Raw genomic sequence first — 18,023 nt, 5'->3', positions numbered from 1 at the left:
GGTTGGGTTAATCCAACCATTTAATGCCTACCAAGCTTGTGAATGTTAAATATATGCAAGTATAAAATAACAGTGAACCTTTATCCAGTATTTACTGGATGCCAAACGTAAATCCTATCTCATTATCTGAGCAAACCCTGAAGTTATAATCACAGCTACAGTTTACTGAGCTCTTACTAGGTGCCCCCAATTATTCCAACTACCATCCATGCGCAAATTTATTTATTTAATCCTCCCAATAATCCTATGATGTGGGTACAGCTTTTCAACCCATTTTATAAATGAGGAAGCTGAGCTACACAGAGAGGTTAGGCAACTTGCTCAAGGTCACACAGCTGGCAAGCTGCGAAGAAGCCACACCAAGCAGTCTGATCTCAGATCCCACGTGATTAACTACAACTGCCTCTGCAAAAGATCCATGGGGAACCAGGGAAAATTTCCAGTTCCTTCTGTGACTAAGGGAATATTCACTGCTTCCGCACGGCCAGGACACCTCTGCTTTCAGGTTCTGCAGGTTCTCACTATGTGGCGGTGCTGGTATGGCGGTGGCTTTTGCTGGGGCCTGTTACTACCTGCAGATTTTTTCCATCTCTGCCGGTGTCATTCCTCAGATTTCCCTTTGAATACAGCCTTTGTCTGTTGATTTCTACAGACATGGGCTCTTCCAGTACCTGCTGCAGTATCCCCACCTCCGACTGCCAAGACAGGCCTCTCTCTGGGATTGTTTACCTGGCACCGTGGCTCTGTCTGCTCAGACTATGCCCTCCATGCCCTGTCTGTGTGCCTCTCCTCTATTAGCATTCTCTGCCACATGAAGGCAGAATGTGAAAACAGCCACCTTTCTCTGCCTTTGTTAGGAAGAAACATGTTGATATTCGGATTTCAGCTAAAAAGGGACCGTCCCATTAAGCACCTCTAGGATACAACTAAATCTCCCTCAGTAATAATAGCTCGGGTGTGTTCTGATTAGTTTTAAGGATTTTATACCCAGTATCAAGTAGGTTACCTAAAAATAGGAGTCCTGCCTTCTACATGGAGACAAAACAGTAGAGAGGCATGGATGTGGACTTTGGACTCAAGCGCACAAGTTTGCCTTTCAGCTCCAGCATGCACCTGCTGTGTGGCGTTTGACCACTTCACGGAACCTCTCTGAGCTTTTTTCTTCCATTCAAAAAAAAAAAAGAAAATGATAACACCACCTCAGAGAACTTTTTGAGGATTAATAATGATAGTAGATGTGAGGTTTCTGGCATAGACTAGATAGGCAATTGTTTTTCTTTTCTTTCATCTAATTTCCTATTCTGCCAACATTTGTCTGTGACACTTCTCTCTCTGGAACTTTTAAAAAATGAGGTGTTAGGATAAGTTGACTGTCAAAACCCCTTCTAGTTCTACGTGTCTCCTATATCAACCTGTATCAAACCTGAGTGCCTTCCCGTTTTGCCTCATGCCATCCTCTTAACAGCCCTTTGAGTTAGGTCCCATTATAATGCGCATTTTACTGTTGAGGAAACTGAGACTCCGGAAGAATGAGTAAATGGCTGGGGTTATTTAATGCATGTCAGCTAGGAAAGGAGGACTTGAACCCAGATCAGTGTGCTGAACTGCAGGGCTCAGACCCAAACCCAACAGATCCCGGGCAAATGGCTGCTCAGCGATGGCTCTCGGTACTTGGGAGCGTTCAGACCATGCATCACTTATGCTAAGCTGTGGTGGGATGGGTCCTTGGGTCCTGCCCAGCCGGTGTGTCAACAGGACATACATCCAGGAAGATGGGAATTTCATTGGAATGACGGGACAGCGCCACACAGGACACAGGCAGATAATAAGGTGTTACCGAATTGCTGACTGACGGGCCAGCCATCTAACCAACCTGGACAGATACTGAAGACGGTGAGCACTGAGACTGAATTGCCTGCTGAATGAAATCTTTGGCAAGAACATCTATGTCACTCTTTGGTGATACCAAGGCGCCTTCTGTAGCAGCCCCACTCCTTTATCTAATTTCTGGCTGGGAATAAGCCATGGGTTCAGCAACCAGCTAACTAAACTTGTTAGATTTGTGTTTCCAGTAAGGGAGCCTAAGCGGTGCTCAGGGAAGTGTGAGGGCTTGGAGGGTAGGATATTTCCATGTCATCAGAGAGAAGGAAAAGCCATTCACAATAATTTGAAGCCTATCAAATGTTTAAACTAATTTGCATACACAAATACATGGATGTTGATGCCTGCTATACCCACATTTGGCTCTGTTTAAATGTTCTGTTCCTTGTTGATCTCATTCAAATAGTGGCCATATTCAACTTTTGCGAGTAACTTGCCTAAAAGACCAGGTACTGACTCCTGGCAATTGTATTGGTGTATCTTTCAGGAACCCACAGTGGCATTACAATTATCTATTGGTAGAAAGCTAATACCCGCTTTCTGGGCTTTGTTATCTTTTTTTTTCTTCCTTCTGCAGATATATTGGGTTATAGTTTAGCAACGCTGCAGGTACACTCTCGTATGCTTAGGTGATTCTAATGTGTTATTTTCTTTAACTTACTGAATAAAAACTCACCCATCATCAGTGTTTCAGATCCCATTGAATTTTTATTTCACTTTAAAACCTTAAAAACCACCAGGAAAATTGTGCAGTAAGAACACGAGTGGCAGCCAACATCTTTCATCAAAGAAGCTCAAAATACTTCCCAAACATTAATTAAATCCCACCACATGGTAGACGAGTTGTATGCTGCATTTTTTTTCCTTAAAAAAAAAAAATCAATGCAAGCAAGTAGGTGACAGATGTGCACAGCAGAGGAAAATGAAAACTTCTTGAGGAAACAAATTTGAGTTCTCAAGTACCAAGGGTATCTACTCTCTCTTAATAAAATGATATGCTGGTCCCTGATCACATTCAACTGCTCTTCGTACATATAGAGCTGTTGATCCAATCTTTCTTTCTATCAGCATTATTCTCTTGGCACAGGCAGGAACATTTGCTTCTTGCTTTTGTTGCAATCAGACGTGGTAAGGGAAACCTTTGCAGTTTCTAAGGTAACAAAGGAGTTGGAAACATTCCTGGTGCACCTTGTTCACTAGGAACTGAAGGATTCTAAGCCAGGTTGAGTCCCTTGCAGTTACCAGGACCTGTGGAATGAGAGTTGGGGCATAGACCTGGCTTGGGGCTTTGAGGTCATACAAGGAACTGGGATGTAGGGAGATATAAATTCGACTTGCCACTCCCATCACCGCTCACCCTTGCAATGCTGTCACAAGGAAAGCTAAATTGCTAAGCATGAAATTGCAGAGTCTTTTCCCAGAAATCCTCTGACTCACCCAAGCAGTGGTACCACCCTTAAAGTAGATGTTGTCTACAAGTTTGGTAGCATTTTTGGTTGTCCTTGAGTCTAGTTTATTTTTTTTTTTTTGAGGTTTGTTTTATTTACTTATTTATTTATGTTTTTAAATATATGAAATTTATTGTCAAATTGGTTTCCATACAACACCCAGTGCCTTGAGTCTAGTTTAATTGCTCTAATCCTCATCTCCCTAGACATATCAACTCATGCCTCCTGGTATCTTATGGTTTCATGCCTACTGGATTCAATATCTTGGATATGTCTTCTTCCTCAATTATCAGTTTTTGCGGGGTGCGGGTGTGGCTCAGTCAGTTAAGAATCCAACTCTTGGTTTCGGCTTAGGTTGTGATCTCACGGTTCTGTGGGTTTGAGCCCTGCATCAGGCTCTCCGCTGACAGTGTGGAGCCTGCTTGGGATTCTCTCTCTTCTTCTCTGTCTGCCCCTCCCCCACTTGCACTGTCTCTGTCTCTCTCAAAATAAATTCAAAAAAAGTATTAGTTTTTGCATCTAACATATGAATGTTAGTTGTTGCTGCTATGATTATTATTATTATTACTATTAGTGTCCTTGACACGATAGTAGTTTAATCACCAATCTTAAAAAACTAGGTACCATATACAACAATAATATCTTTCATTTTAAAAATGCTTTTACAACTTGTACCTCCTATCTTGGATTCATTTCTTTATTTGCTCATTTATTCACTCATTCAGCTGAGAGACTTCTATGGTCTCACTGGGGATACAACAATAATTAAAATGTGGTTCCTGGTTTCAAGGAGCTGACAATGTACAGGGGAGACCAGACGTGTAAACAGATGCCAAGAAGACAAGTTCTGTGCTTGAGCTGATCCTCAAATCATCTTATTTACCGATGAGAAAAAGAGAGACAGTAAAACAACCTTCTCAAGGTCACACAGCTAGCTACTTGAAGAATAAAAGCTAAAATGCAGCTTTCTGATTATTAAGCCGTTGCATTTTGACAGTTTTGTCATTTAGCTTCCTTGAGAGCAGTGGTTCTCAAAAAGACTTGGCCTTGGTCTCCAAACACCAGCAGGTACTTGTTAGACATGCAGATTCTCAGACCCTGCCCCAAACTACTGAATCTGAAATTCCGGAAGTGGGGCCCAGAAACTGGTATTTCAGTGTGCACTCCAGGTGACTCTGATGCACTAAAGTCTGAGAACCCCTGCTCTGTATCAGTGCTCCTCAAACTTCTATGTGCATAGGACTCTTCTGGGGTCTGGTTAAAAATGTGGATTTTGATTTGGTAGGTCTGGGGAAGGATTTTTGACTCTGCTTTTCTCCTAAGCAACCTGGCTATGCTTTTGCTGCCAGTCCTTGCTTGAGAAGCAAGAATATACAGAGAATTGACACCAACAGAGAGCACTGATCAAGCCCAGCTGATGAGTAATGCTGCGTGTCAAGAGTATTCAATAAAATTATTTGCTGTCATCTAGGCCATCAAGGAACTTAAACACTAGCACAGACGACGTTCAGATAAATAGACTTTCAGGGCATAAAAGCTCTCAAGTGACAACTAAGTGTGTGTATGCACGTGTGTGCACACGTGCACGTGTGTGTGAGCATCCCTATGCAGGGATGCCCATGCATGTATACACACACAGAATGGGCAAGTGTTTAAAGAGACAATATTACACAGCAGCACCTCTCTTATTGAGAGATCATTTGAATATACAGGTATTGCAACCAAACATAGTCAAGAACCAGGAGGCCAGAAACATTTATGTGAAAATAAATACCACAAAGTCCACCATTTTTATTGATAGCTTCATCCTTTAAATCATTATTTAGAGTTGTTTAGTTTTACTTTAGACCAAATCCTAGCATAGTCACATTAAAAGCAGGTGTTAAAGAGTAAATTGGATAGGCAAGGCCAAGATATCATAGGTGGCCATTCTGTCAGTAAAACACTCCCAACTGGCAAGAGGGAGAAAATGTGTGTGTGTGTGTGTGTGTGTTTGCATGCACTTACAAACATAAACTTAGCATACTGGAACCATTGAATATAGAGGAAACACATGAGTAAACATTAACAAAGAGCATTGTATAGAAAGCAGAATGTAGTAATCACAGAAACATGCAGAAAATATTAAGATTACAAAGTGTTCAAGATATTTGGAAAGCTTGTAAAACATTTTAGACAGTTTCCCCAAAAAATGGTAGGGTTACTAGATTTAGCAAGTAAAAATATTTTATTTGGCAATACAAAAATTGGCTAAAAACAAGAGGGCTTGATAATCTCTGGGAATTTCATTGATGTGGGTTGCCAGGTTTTCTGAAATGACTGTCAAGCGTTATCATAAGGGGAGATGGTGGGGGCAACTGATATTCGAGCTGTAGGAGTTGTGTGTTTGGACAAGTAAGTCCCAGGCAAGTTTACTTTGGGCCTCTCCATTGGTTAAGAAGGACATATCTGGAGGCACCTGGGTGGCTCAGTTGGTTAAGCATATGACTCAATTTCGACTCATGTCATGATCTCACAGTTTGGGGGTTTGAGCCCCGCATTGGGCTCTGCACTGACAGTGCGAAGCCTGCTTGGGATTCTCTCCCTCCCTCTCTCTCTGCTCGTCCCCCACTAACACCCCCACTCTCACACACTGTCTCTCTCAATATAAATAAATAAACATTAAAAAAAAGAAAGGCATATCTGTCAGGATTGTTCCCACCTGCAAGTAATGACGCCTGACAAAAGGTCATGTAGACAGGAAAGGAGTTTACTGTCTCATGCCAGAGCAGATCTGAGTTGGCATCCAAGACTAACATGAACCAGCAACATCATCAAGGGTCCAGATTCTTTAAATCTTACTATTTCATCATCCTTAAGATTACATAATGGCTGCTGTATTACCAGACACTAAGTCTAGGTCTTAAGCAAGAAGAAAGGGAGGGGCACCTGGGTGGCTCAGTTGGTTAAGCATCTGACTTTGACTCAGGTCATGATCTCACAGTTCAGTTCATGAGTTCGAGCCCCATGTCAGGTTCCTTGCTGACAGCTCAGAGCCTGGAGCCTGCTTCAGATTCTGTGTCTCCCTCTTTCTCTCTGCCCCTCACCTGCTCACTCTCTCTCTCTCTCTCTCTCGTAAATAAACATTAAAAAATTAAATGAAATTAAAAAAGAAGGGGAAAAGAACACCAAAGTTAAAGGGCCAAAAGCACACCAGCTGAAATTGCCTCTGAAAAGTTCCTGTGAGTTGTACTCAGTGCATTCCTCTTTAATCTCCTTGGCCACAACTGGATCATAGGGCCATTCCTAACTGCTGGGAGTCTGGAAAGTTGTTTTAAATTGGACACATACACCTTCAAAAAAATTAATACATTCAAGGTTCAGTTGGTGAGAAAAAAGGGAGGAATGAATGAATATTAGGTAAGCAATTAGCAAGCATCTTTTTTTTTTTTTTTTTTTTTTTTAGAGTTGACACACAATGTTATATTGGTTTCAGGGCTACAACATGGTGGTTCAACAACTCTATACAATGCTATGCTCACCGTAAGTGTAGCCACCATCTGTCACACACAACACTACTACAATACCGTTGACAGTATTCCCTGTGCTGTACCTTTCATCTCTGGGACTTATTCATTCAGAAAGTGGAAACCTGTCTCCCACTTTCTTTCACTCATTTTGCCCAACCCCCCAAACCCTTCCCCTCTGGCATCCATCAGTTTCTTGTCTGTATTTACAGGTCTGTTCTGTTTTTTGTTTGTTTGTTTGTTTTATATATGTCACATGTAAGTAGAATCACATGGTATTTGTCTTTCTTTGTTCAACTTATTTCACTTAGCATAATACCCTCTAGTTTCATCCATTTCATTGCAAATGGTAAGATCTCATCTTTTTTTGGCTGAATATATTCGTATTATTGGTTGAATTGTCCAATTCCAAGATCTGGAACATGTCATTTTGCCTGATTCTCTGTACCCCAGACTCTTGGAAAACAAGCTTAGCGCTGTGTGACAAGTTTCACATATTTATTTGACACTTAGTTATTAGTAGACCGTGTTGCTTCTCAGTCTGGTTTAATTTGAGAGACATGGAAGGGAGGCAAGGTCTCTGGGCAATTGATAATCTATTACAGGGTGCACCTTGTGATATGACATTATTTTAACCACCATTACAAGCAAGATGGGAGCATCTTTGTGGTTTTCATAGCATCCTCTGCTTAGACTAGTGAAATCTGTAATACTGTACATAACAAATGACTAGGTTGCATTAAGAAAATATTGAGACATTGGGGAAAGCTTCACAAAATAACATTTGAACCAGACTTTAAAGGATGGGTAAGATTTCACCAACTGATACAGACACAGAGACGCTTCAGGACACCGCATTGTTAGAGAACTGTTAAATTACCTTGAAAGATGTATCTTGCTATGTCAAGAAGATTGAGTCACCTATCTTGTAAAGAAAATTTTGCAAGAAAAAGTAGATTTCCCAAATGCTACAAAGGCTTTCTGCTTTAATTCCGATTCAATTATCCAGAAAATAGCATTCCGAGTCCTTTGAAATAATCAACCTTTTACCCAAATCCTAAAGCATCTTTCTTGTCATGCTGTGTTTTGTGAACATTTCCTTCCTTTCTCTCCTGCAGATATTATGTGTAGCCCAATCTTGTTCATGTCTTGACAGGTAAAAAGGTGGCAGTCTCTTATTTCACCTCCGTCTAAGCAACAGAGTTAGGAATTGTTCCTCTGGCTTGATATTTGTATTTTGAGGGGAAAGAAAACAAAAGGAATGAAGAACAAAATCGGGAAACGAGGTTAAGAACATGTCGCTCCAGACCCTGGGAGCAGTCAAATCAAGCTGCCAGCTGCAACAAGAATCTCTCTAATAAGGAAATTAGAGCATGATCATTTCTGGCTATGTGACTCTGATTCTAAATAGGTTTTACAAATAGATTGTGATTGAACTTGGAAACATAAACAAATTGGCTTTGCGGAATAAAGGCTGAACTACATTTTGGTTAGAGAATTAAAATGCTTTTATGGGAGGTACTCTGGGAGAACGGACAGCTATTTTAATGACAGCATATGCATTTCTGAAACATACCGGCTTTGCTGGCTTCTCTGTAGAGAATCAGGTCTGATAAACTCAAAAGAAAGTTTCCCAACAGAGTCCCTGGGAGGACAGCTGATAAAGGCAGGGAATGGGCAGTGTGTGTTTGAAATTCCCCATTCAGATGCTGAGAGGAGAGGTGCCATTTAAAAATAATAGATTTTAAAATATCAGTGGCTTAAAAAATTCTAGTCAGCTATCTCCCTTGGACATTTCTTTTGTCTCTTGGAGGGTTGGGGATAGACGTTCTTTAAGCTCTATTAATACATTTTCTCTTATAAATATTCATGCAGTGTTCCAGGGGCCTCCCCCATTGCCTCAGTGTGGGCTCTCCACCCTAGCAAGAGTGATGCCGGAGGAGATGCTAAATTTCTAACAAGGCCCCAGGTCAGCCTCAGACAACCCAGAGCCATTGGAAAGCACCAAAGACTTTTCAGTTGAGATAAAGGGTTATAAATGTCTGTGTCCAGGCTTATGTTCCACATGAGAGGATTAGTTTTCACTTTCTGTAAACTCTTCCAGTCGTTGGAAGTAGTGATGATTTTGTGTGTTTTGTGCTTCACGCAGGGAGAAAACAGATCTGCTGGTTGGAAAGACGCTTTTTTATTTCCTTTTTTCTCAATCCACTGATTACTCACTAAGGCCTGATCCATTATTGAGCGCAAGTCAGCAAAATCTCTCTGATAGCAATAGGTTTGTACATTTAGAAACATAAAGTGTTCGACCTGGGATCCCAAGGTCATTGGCTTGCTGGGTAGGAATTTAGATTCAGGTCATGCAGAGTACTTTCCATTATTCAAAGTGCTTACACTATGGAAATTTTTCCAATGATCTAACCCTAGATCCTTTTGTGCTGTTCTCCCTACATCAGGGTATGTTACTAGGAAGTGGATGAAGTTTAGAGCTGCGTTTACTCACTCCCCCTTATTGGGATATGGATCTCTCACACCGCCAGGGCTTGACTGGTTAATTTTGCCCACAAAATGCTTTCCAGGCCCAAGTGGTGAGCATACAGAGCTTATGTCTGTGGTCCCACTTTTATACTTGTGCACGTTTTTTCTTAATTAAAAAAAAAATTTTTTTTTTAACATTTATTTATTTTTGAGAGACAGAGAGAGAGCATGAGCAGGGGAGGGCAGAGAGAGAGGGAGACACAGAATCCGCAGCAGGTTGCAGGCTCTGAGCTGTCAGCACAAAGCCCGAAGCAGGGCTCGAACCCACAAACCACGAGATCATGACCTGAGCTGAAGTCAGACGCTTAATCAACTGAGACACCCAGGTGCTCCTACACTTGTACACGTTTTAAATTGTGGAGGGTAATAAAATATTTTACTAAAAGAAGCTTATCTTGTCTTTCATTTTTATTTCAGAGATACTTTATTTTCATTTATGATTCAGCTTTAAATGGTATCTGGGCCCACTCTTTCAGTTCTCTGCTGCTGCTTTTTCTGTCAAGCAGGTAGAAATTTATAAATGAATTACCAGGTGAGCTCCTTATTTAAGTGGAACTCACATTAATTCATTGTGAAAATAAAATGTCTGCTCTCCTTAACTCACCCACTCGGTTTATTTTCTTGACAGTGTGTTTTCCTTAACCAGCACAGCACAGCAGAAAACACATCAAACTGGGTATCCTGTGACCTACACTGTAGACACAGCTCTTCACAAATGGGTAAACCTGGACAAATCATACATAAAAGGATGGGGTTATGCTAGGTGCTCTGGAGGGTGAGCTTCTCAGACTTTACCATGTATATTAGTCTGGGTTTTCCAGAGAAACAGCACCAGTAAGAGAAAGAAATATAAATATAAATAATATACAATATATACATAGATCTATATCTATCTATCTATCTATCCATCTGAGAGTTATTTTAAGGAATTGACTCGTGTAATTATGGAGGTTTGGCAAGTCCAAAATCTGCAGGGTGGGCTGGCAGATTGGAGACCCATGGAAGAGTTGCAGTTTGGGTCCAAAGATGCTCTGCTGGTAGAACTCCTTATTCCTAGGGGAAAATCAGTCTTTTTTCTATTAAGGCCTCCAAGTGACTGGACAAGTCCCATTCACATTATGAAGCATAATCTGCTTTACTCAAAGTTTATGTATTTAAATGTTAATCTCATCTAAAAAATTCGTGTAGAGAAACATCTAAAATACTGTTTGACCAGATATCTGGACACTGTGGCCTAACCAAGTTGAGACACAAAATTAACCATCACACCATACATAAGAATCACCTGAGATACTTGTTAAACATAGATTCCTGGACTCCATCCTTAGAGATTCTGATTCTTTTTTTTTTTTTTTAATTTTTTTAATGTTTATTTTTGAGAGAGAGACAGAGAGAGAGAGAGGAGAGTATGAGTGGGACAGGGGCAGAGAGAGAGAGAGGGAGACACAGAATCTGACACAGGTTCCAGGCTCTGACCTGTCAGCACAGAGGCCCGATGCGGGTCTCAAACTCACCAACCGGGAGATCATGACCTGAGCGGAAGTCGGAGGCTTAACCAACTGAGCCACCCAGGCGCCCCAGAGATTTTGAGTCTAATTGCAATTCTAATAAGCTTCCAGGTGATGCTGATGCGGCTATTTTAGGAATTACTTTCTGAGTGGTATTGGTCTTGGTATGCTATCGTATGATCATGGGCCAGACTCTTCTGCAGATGGGGACACTGAAGCCCGGAGTTATAAATGGGCTTGTCCAAACGCTCTTATATAGTTAGATATTCTACCCCAAATTTTAGCCCAGGGCTCATTCTTCTTAACATACTTATCATACAAATGAACTTTCTTAGGATGAAATCTAGCTTTGTAATTGAGGTTTCCTCAAAACCAATGAACTAATGGGATTTTTCATAGAACTTGGCAACCTGATTCTAAAATTCATGTGGAAGAGAAAAGGCCAGGATTAGTCAAGGCAAGTTTGAAAAAGAATAAGGAGGAAAGACCCACACAACTATATCCGCAGGTGTTCTATAGAACTATAGCAATTAAAGCAGCATAGTATTGACAAATAGACCATTGGGACAAACCAAGAACCCATTGCCAGACCACGTATATTTGAGATGTTCATGACTGAGGTAGCATTATGAGGAAAAGATAAGCTATCAATAAATACTTCCAGAAAAGTGCCATCTATGTAAGGAGAAAATATACTTCCTACTCATAAAAAATTAAAAATACAGGGGCGCCTGGGTGGCGCAGTCGGTTAAGTGTCCGACTTCAGCCAGGTCACGATCTCGCGGTCCGTGAGTTCGAGCCCCGCGTCGGGCTCTGGGCTGATGGCTCAGAGCCTGGAGCCGGTTTCCGATTCTGTGTCTCCCTCTCTCTCTGCCCCTCCCCCGTTCATGCTCTGTCTCTCTCTGTCCCAAAAATAAATAAACGTTGAAAAAAAAATTTAAAAAAAAAAATTAAAAATACAAATGAATAATAGAAAAAAATATTTTTAATACATATAACCATCAAAGGATTTTACACACACATACACACACATGCACACTTACAAATGAATATGAAAAAGAAACAATTCAATAGAAACATAGGCACAGATTATGAAGTCACTTCATTGAAAAGGACAGTCAAATGTGTATAATTGTATGAAAATATTCATGCTATGAGACATAGAAATCAGTATAATCACTTTAGAGGGCAATGTGGCAATGTCTAGGAAGGTAGAAGGTGTACAAAGGAAATTCTTTGTACTTACAAAGATAGCTTTTGCAGAGTTGTTCCAGCAAAAAATTGGAGATAATAGCTCAGTAAAGAAATAGTTCAACAAATTGTAGGATAATTACATTTTGGAATACAAAATAGAGTAGGTCTTGATAGATCTATACAGATAAAGTTAAAGAAAACCCAGTGTTGAGTGAAAAAAAGAGAAGTTGCAAAATGACACATAACATATGATACCACTTGAGTAAGGTCTCAAATCTCACAAAACAATGCTGTATATTGTTACGGATGCACATTGCCATAGGATATAGATCAACTTGAGGATATGATTATCTTTGGGGTGTAGAAGGTGGGCAAAGGGAGAGACTAGAGGATGAGAAGAGGGATTTAGCTGTATGTTTTTTTTTTTAAATCTCAAGGTGACATGACAAAAGAGTAAAACGTTTATGTTAAACTGTGTTAAATTTGGGTAGTGGGTATCTGAGTGTTTTATTATTTTTTATATGTTTGAAATTGTCCATAATGACATGTTTTTAAAGAAATAAAAACACTACTCCCACAGTTATTATTTTTAGTATACAATTGTGTTTTTTCTGAGGCCTAAAATGTATGCACTTTCTCCTTTCTATGTATTATTTTTTCTTAGGTATCCTTTTCCACTTATTATAAAATTTTTGAGTTGGAAGAAAATTTAGAGGACATTTGTTCAAATCTACCACTTAAGATGGGCACTTCTGGATTCAAACTGGTGTTCCAGGTAAAAACACTTGTTAGAGTTTTCTTATAAGCTTAATAATCTGGAAAATATGGTTTTGGTTAACTGGAAATTTTGTTTTAACTGAGTCAAGGTCCAGGGATAATGACATTTTTTTAAAAAGTAGAATATAATAAATTACACTTAATATTAATACTATGCTGAACACATAATTTTAACTGTAATGACACAGAAGGCTGTGAAGATTTCAGGGTCATCATCATAACCATCAATTATCATTATTTTGGTAATATGTGGAAGTGCCAATTGAAAGAGATCTGATTGGCAAAATGTCAGTTAACATGGAATAAAAAGAATCCATGTAGAAAAGGGAATTGTCACTTATGGAGGTATTGTGGGGTGTGCTTTAGATATATAATTTCATTTAAATTGTTCAGCGATCCTGAAATGTAGATATCCTTACTCTTGATTTTCAAATAAAGGCATCGCAGTTCAGAGAGAGAGGTAATTTACCCTAAGTCCTGTTGGGAAAATTATCCCAAACCTGAAAATAAAGCAAAAAGATACCTGCATGACCTTCAATATCATACTGGAGCTTTATCTAATTGGAGCCCACAGAGTATTCATTCTGTAGGGGAATGTACTCTTGTGTGACTTCTTATTTACTATTGATTAGTACCAGGCTCTATGAACTTATATGAAGTTATAATTTAACTTGTGAATTTCATTTCATTTCTCTTTTCTTTTCTTTTCTTTCTTTTGTCTTTTTTTTTTACCTTTCTTTCTTTCTTTCTTTCTTCTTTCTTTCGTAAGGTCTGTGCCCAATGTGGGGCTCGAACTCATAAGCCTCAGATCAAGGGTATGGACTCGGGCGACTGAGCCAGCCAGGTGTCCCTAACTCATGAATTTTTGTCGTGAAAATGCAACTGATTTTTGTCCAGTATAAAATGCAATTCCAAAGATCATTTCAATCTATCTGTCTTTCTATCTATAGATACAGAGTTAGTCTTTCCAATTATTGAACCAGTTTTACAGTCCCACTGCTTCCTTCGTTAATAGGGCAAATGAATTTTGGCATGTGTCCTTTGTGTATTTGTACAACAGTCAAGTTTGTACCTTATTGAAAATACTTCGGGGGCCCACAGCTAGAGGCAGAGCTTTAGACCTAGAGTGCATGCTCTTGCTCTCACACTCTCTCTTTTTGGCCGTATGTAGTATATACTTCATTATGGAGAATCCAAGCTTGATTAAGGAACTGGTCCTCCTAAGTGGAGGCAGGGAGAATCTCATTGTTAGAAAACAATGCCAGTTTTCATTAATCTGAGAGGTAGATACAATATGGAGAAATCTTATCTCTGGACATGCATCTCCTAATAAGTAGAGGTCTTATCCCCTGGACCCATACATACAATTGCTACTTCCCCCTGCCCAGTAAATAGGATAGGATGGTGATCCACAATTTAGTCCTAATCTGTGTGACTAAGTGTCCTGTACATATACACAAAATATATGTGTTTTGTATATGTGCACAGAATGGTTGAGCTTTGTACTCTCTTGCGTTTCATAGGCTGGATTCAATAGATTGTGCTTCTGTGGGTATCGTCAATGTCCCTATCTATAATTTCTATCACAATCTCCACCCTACTGACCTTAGCTCTATACTGAATCCCTATGACCCAAGTCATTTTACAAACATAGTTCTATTCTATACACTCTAATAATATACATTCACAAACATGTACCATGAAACCCTGCTCATTCCGTATAATAAAGAAAGTGGACTGAATTAGTGAATATGGAATTGTGGACCATTTTTCAAGGACTGAAGTAGCATTATTTTCAAGTACATATATGTTGGTATTTCAGTTATGAAACTATACCCAGTATTTGCCCTTAGGGGCTTAATTAACAGGGAGATAAAAGTGGTATGTAATTAGCTTATCAACAGAAGGAAGAAATGGACATTTCTTAAGTGATTGCAAAGGTAAGCAGGTTAAACAATCTTAGTTTCCTTGTAAGCCTTTCTAGACTATCAATTGAAACAGAATAACCTTTCTTGATAAGAAAAACCAATAGAATTGTTTCAAGTCCAAAGAAAGGATGTGGACTGGGGAGGTTCCCATGCTTTTACATTTCCCCTACAGGCTACTTCATTAAAGGAGCTAATTGGCTTAGTCCACATCCCTGGTAACATCTTCTTGAAGCAAAATGTGGAACAAGGTCTCCTGGCAACTGGAAACTAGTGGCCACTGCCCTTTTGCCCAGAAAAAAGGGGGCTATCGTTGAACCAGGTGGAACCCAGAGGACACAGGCAGGCAGTCGGGCCGAGCTGCTTGCTGATGCTAATTATCCTAGCCCAGTGCTTCCCTTCTGGGGAAGTAGGAGGAGAGAAATTCATGCCAAGTTCTTGCACAAGGTCAAATGTTTCTGGAGGAAGGCAGCCAGGGTTAAATTAGCAGTCAGAATGAGGTAGAAAGCTGGGTGGAGAAAAACAGGCTGGGAGAAGGGGGGAGAAGTCTGGAAATTCAAATAAAGACAGCAGTAAAAAGTAATTACTAACACATTTCCCAACTTGGAAAGCTAGCCACATCCCACACCAGGGCCAGACTCAGAGCTGTTCTGTTCCAAGAAGGTTGGAGCAGGCTCAGGCACAGGAAGGGACTGTGCAAGCCAGCTGCCTGTCCCTGGCTTTGGAGCTGTGCTCCCCGAAAAGGAAAATTCATCTTGAACGAGAAAGCAAAGGACATTGCTGCCTAAATTCTCCATTAAGATCAACACTCTCCATACATTCAATATATCTGTCTTTCCAGGACTACCCAACAGCAAAAAGTCATCAAACATCAAAACAAAGGAAACAAATCTTCTAGGAAAATGTAAGCCTTTGTGAACCTAAAATATTTTCCTTCTCTGCTGCTCATCAACATAACTGGAGGAAAGAAACTGTTTGTGGGAGGGACAGATCTCAGGAGAAGAGGAGGAGGTGAAGGAAAAAAAAGGAAAAGAGAAGCAGTGCTCTCTGGTGTCAAGAAGAAAATCATGATTGGATTGACTGGAATGAACTGTTTTGACAGTTGATTTTTATTATTTTTTCCCCCTCCAACTTCAGAACCATGACAGACGATTGTGGAACATCAAATTGACGAGCGAATACTTCATCAGATCTGGTTGCCTCAACAACTAAAATAGCCAAAATGTTAAGACAGTCAAATAAGATTGATTATTTCTGATACAATCTGTGGGTGGTTGACCCAAGAATTCTCAGCCTAATCACACATATAAACACAGAGGCTGTCGTTTCAGCAGATGCAGAAGTAGGCAGCGGACAAGTGAAAAAACCGTCAATCACCTGGATGGATGCTCATCACTGCCGTGCCACGGAGCAGTGTGAAGAGAAACACCCAGAAAAGCCTCTGGATTGCTTCTGGGTGCTGGGTGTCACAGGAGGCAGCCAGCCTTAAAAAGCTGGGAATTCTGATCCTTCCGGTTTCTAGCAAAAAGACAGAGTCTGCTTGTAATGGAAAAACAGATTCCCTCAAATTGTTGTCTAGAGGTGCTGAATCATGCATGAATGTCAGGAGATGACGCCAACCACAGCATCATTTCATGGGGACTTTATCTGGTGTGAACCAAGAGAATTGTACTTTATGAATTTTCTTTAAGCATCCACAGATAATTGTTGTGCTGGGTCATATACCAAAAGGGAAATTAAATCTCTCTCATAATTGGATTTGGTATTTGCAGGCTTTCCTGAAGACAAGGGAAAGGAAGTTCATTTCAGACTTAAAGAAAAATCTTGAATTAAAGAATTGCAATCACCATATCAGGTGCCTGTCTGAATTTAACCCACCGCTTGCAGAGGGATGAACGCCTTAGGGTGATGGCGCAGGTACAAAAGGTTCCTGAGCGTCACACTTGTTTGTTTGTTTGGCTAAGTTTTTCCTTTTCATTGTGAGTTCTAAGAAAATTATTATTTGATAGCTTGGTGGCAATGCAGTCTGTGTTGAGAAAATAGGAATTGATTAAGAAGTGAGAGACTGTGAGAGACTGAAAATGAGTGGGGGAAAAAAGCCTACAAAGCATTTACAGTGTAATTTTCCAATACAGATTTGAGCAGATACCACATGCAGTTGGAAACAGATGCATTTTCAATGCTTTATTATTGAACGAAGAATAATTTCTGTTTCCCTCTTTTTAGAGAGAATCCAAGAAAATACAATGCTAAAATCTACATATTAGCATGGTATTCACTTGAATGCCTAATTGCTTGAAACTTGAAGGATTCTGTTTCGACTCAGAGATCCTGACATGGCTAGCATGCAGCCAGATGTTAGGGAAGAATATTTGCAAGAATCATTTATGGAAAGAAAACATTAATCTGTAAAGACGTATGCTAGATTAATTAGCAAGGATGTTAACTTGATATGTGGATTTCTAATGAACCTGGGGATACATCTGAATGTATGTTTAAAACTTAATAGGGGCACCTGGCTGGCTCAGTCAATGCAGCGTGTGACTCTTGATCTTGGGGTTGTGAGTTCAAGCCCTAGGTTGGAAGTACAGATTACTTAAAAAATAAAATGTTTTAAAAAAATAAAATAAAACATAATGTCACATCTTCTTCAATAACTTTGTATTTTATAATACTTTTTACATTTCTGTTCTAATTGATCTGCATCGCAATCCTTGGGGGGTCAACATCTACACTGGACCATGCTGAGGAATATATAGCCTTGCCTGACGATTGACTGCCCTTTTCTTCCAGCTAAAATTGTAAGGGCTGAGCCTGTCTTTATATAAGAGTGGTTGCTAAGTGACCCAAACAGATAATCCACTGTGAGGCCAGAAAATTATCTCATTCCTAAGAATTTGAACCAGGATCTTCCTAAAGAATAAGATAGTGGTGAGAGCCAATGTTGACATGTCTCTATGTAGAGGGAAGTTGGAGAGGCCATGATGCTAGCTCAAGTTCTAGGAAAGCAAAAACCATGAACCATTAGAAGTGATAAGGAGAGTCGAGAGACAGCAGAAGGTGAGCAGGAAGCAAGAGGGAGAAACTGAAAGGCAAAGAGTAGCCAAGTCAATAAATGCAAGAGAACCAGAGTGGGACTCCATGACCTCCACTTTCAGTTCTGGGGCAGCTGCCATTCCTACCCTTGGTTTGTTTTTTTCCTGGTAACCCTTGGTAACATGAGTGAGTCTCTATTCCTTGCATCCTATG

The 18,023-nt window shown here is 40.1% G+C and overlaps 1 long non-coding RNA gene across 2 annotated transcripts in view; it reads left to right on the top strand.

The window, feature by feature from the left end:
- Positions 1–17,416, top strand: part of LOC147577471 (uncharacterized) — a 30,211-nt gene extending 12,795 nt beyond the window's left edge. For both annotated transcript variants that reach the window (XR_015240331.1, XR_015240332.1), the window contains exons 2-3: positions 12,737–12,847; positions 14,950–17,416. This is a non-coding gene — a long non-coding RNA (uncharacterized LOC147577471). The remainder of the gene's footprint in view (positions 1–12,736; positions 12,848–14,949) is intronic.
- The last annotated feature ends 607 nt before the right edge of the window (positions 17,417–18,023 follow it).

This window comes from Puma concolor, chromosome C2, assembly GCF_028749965.1.
Source record: "Puma concolor isolate L17-30 chromosome C2, mPumCon1.1.hap2, whole genome shotgun sequence".
NCBI lineage: Eukaryota > Metazoa > Chordata > Mammalia > Carnivora > Felidae > Puma > Puma concolor.
The sequence above is the reverse complement of the archived record's forward strand: the minus strand, read 5'-3'. Positions and strand labels throughout refer to the sequence as shown.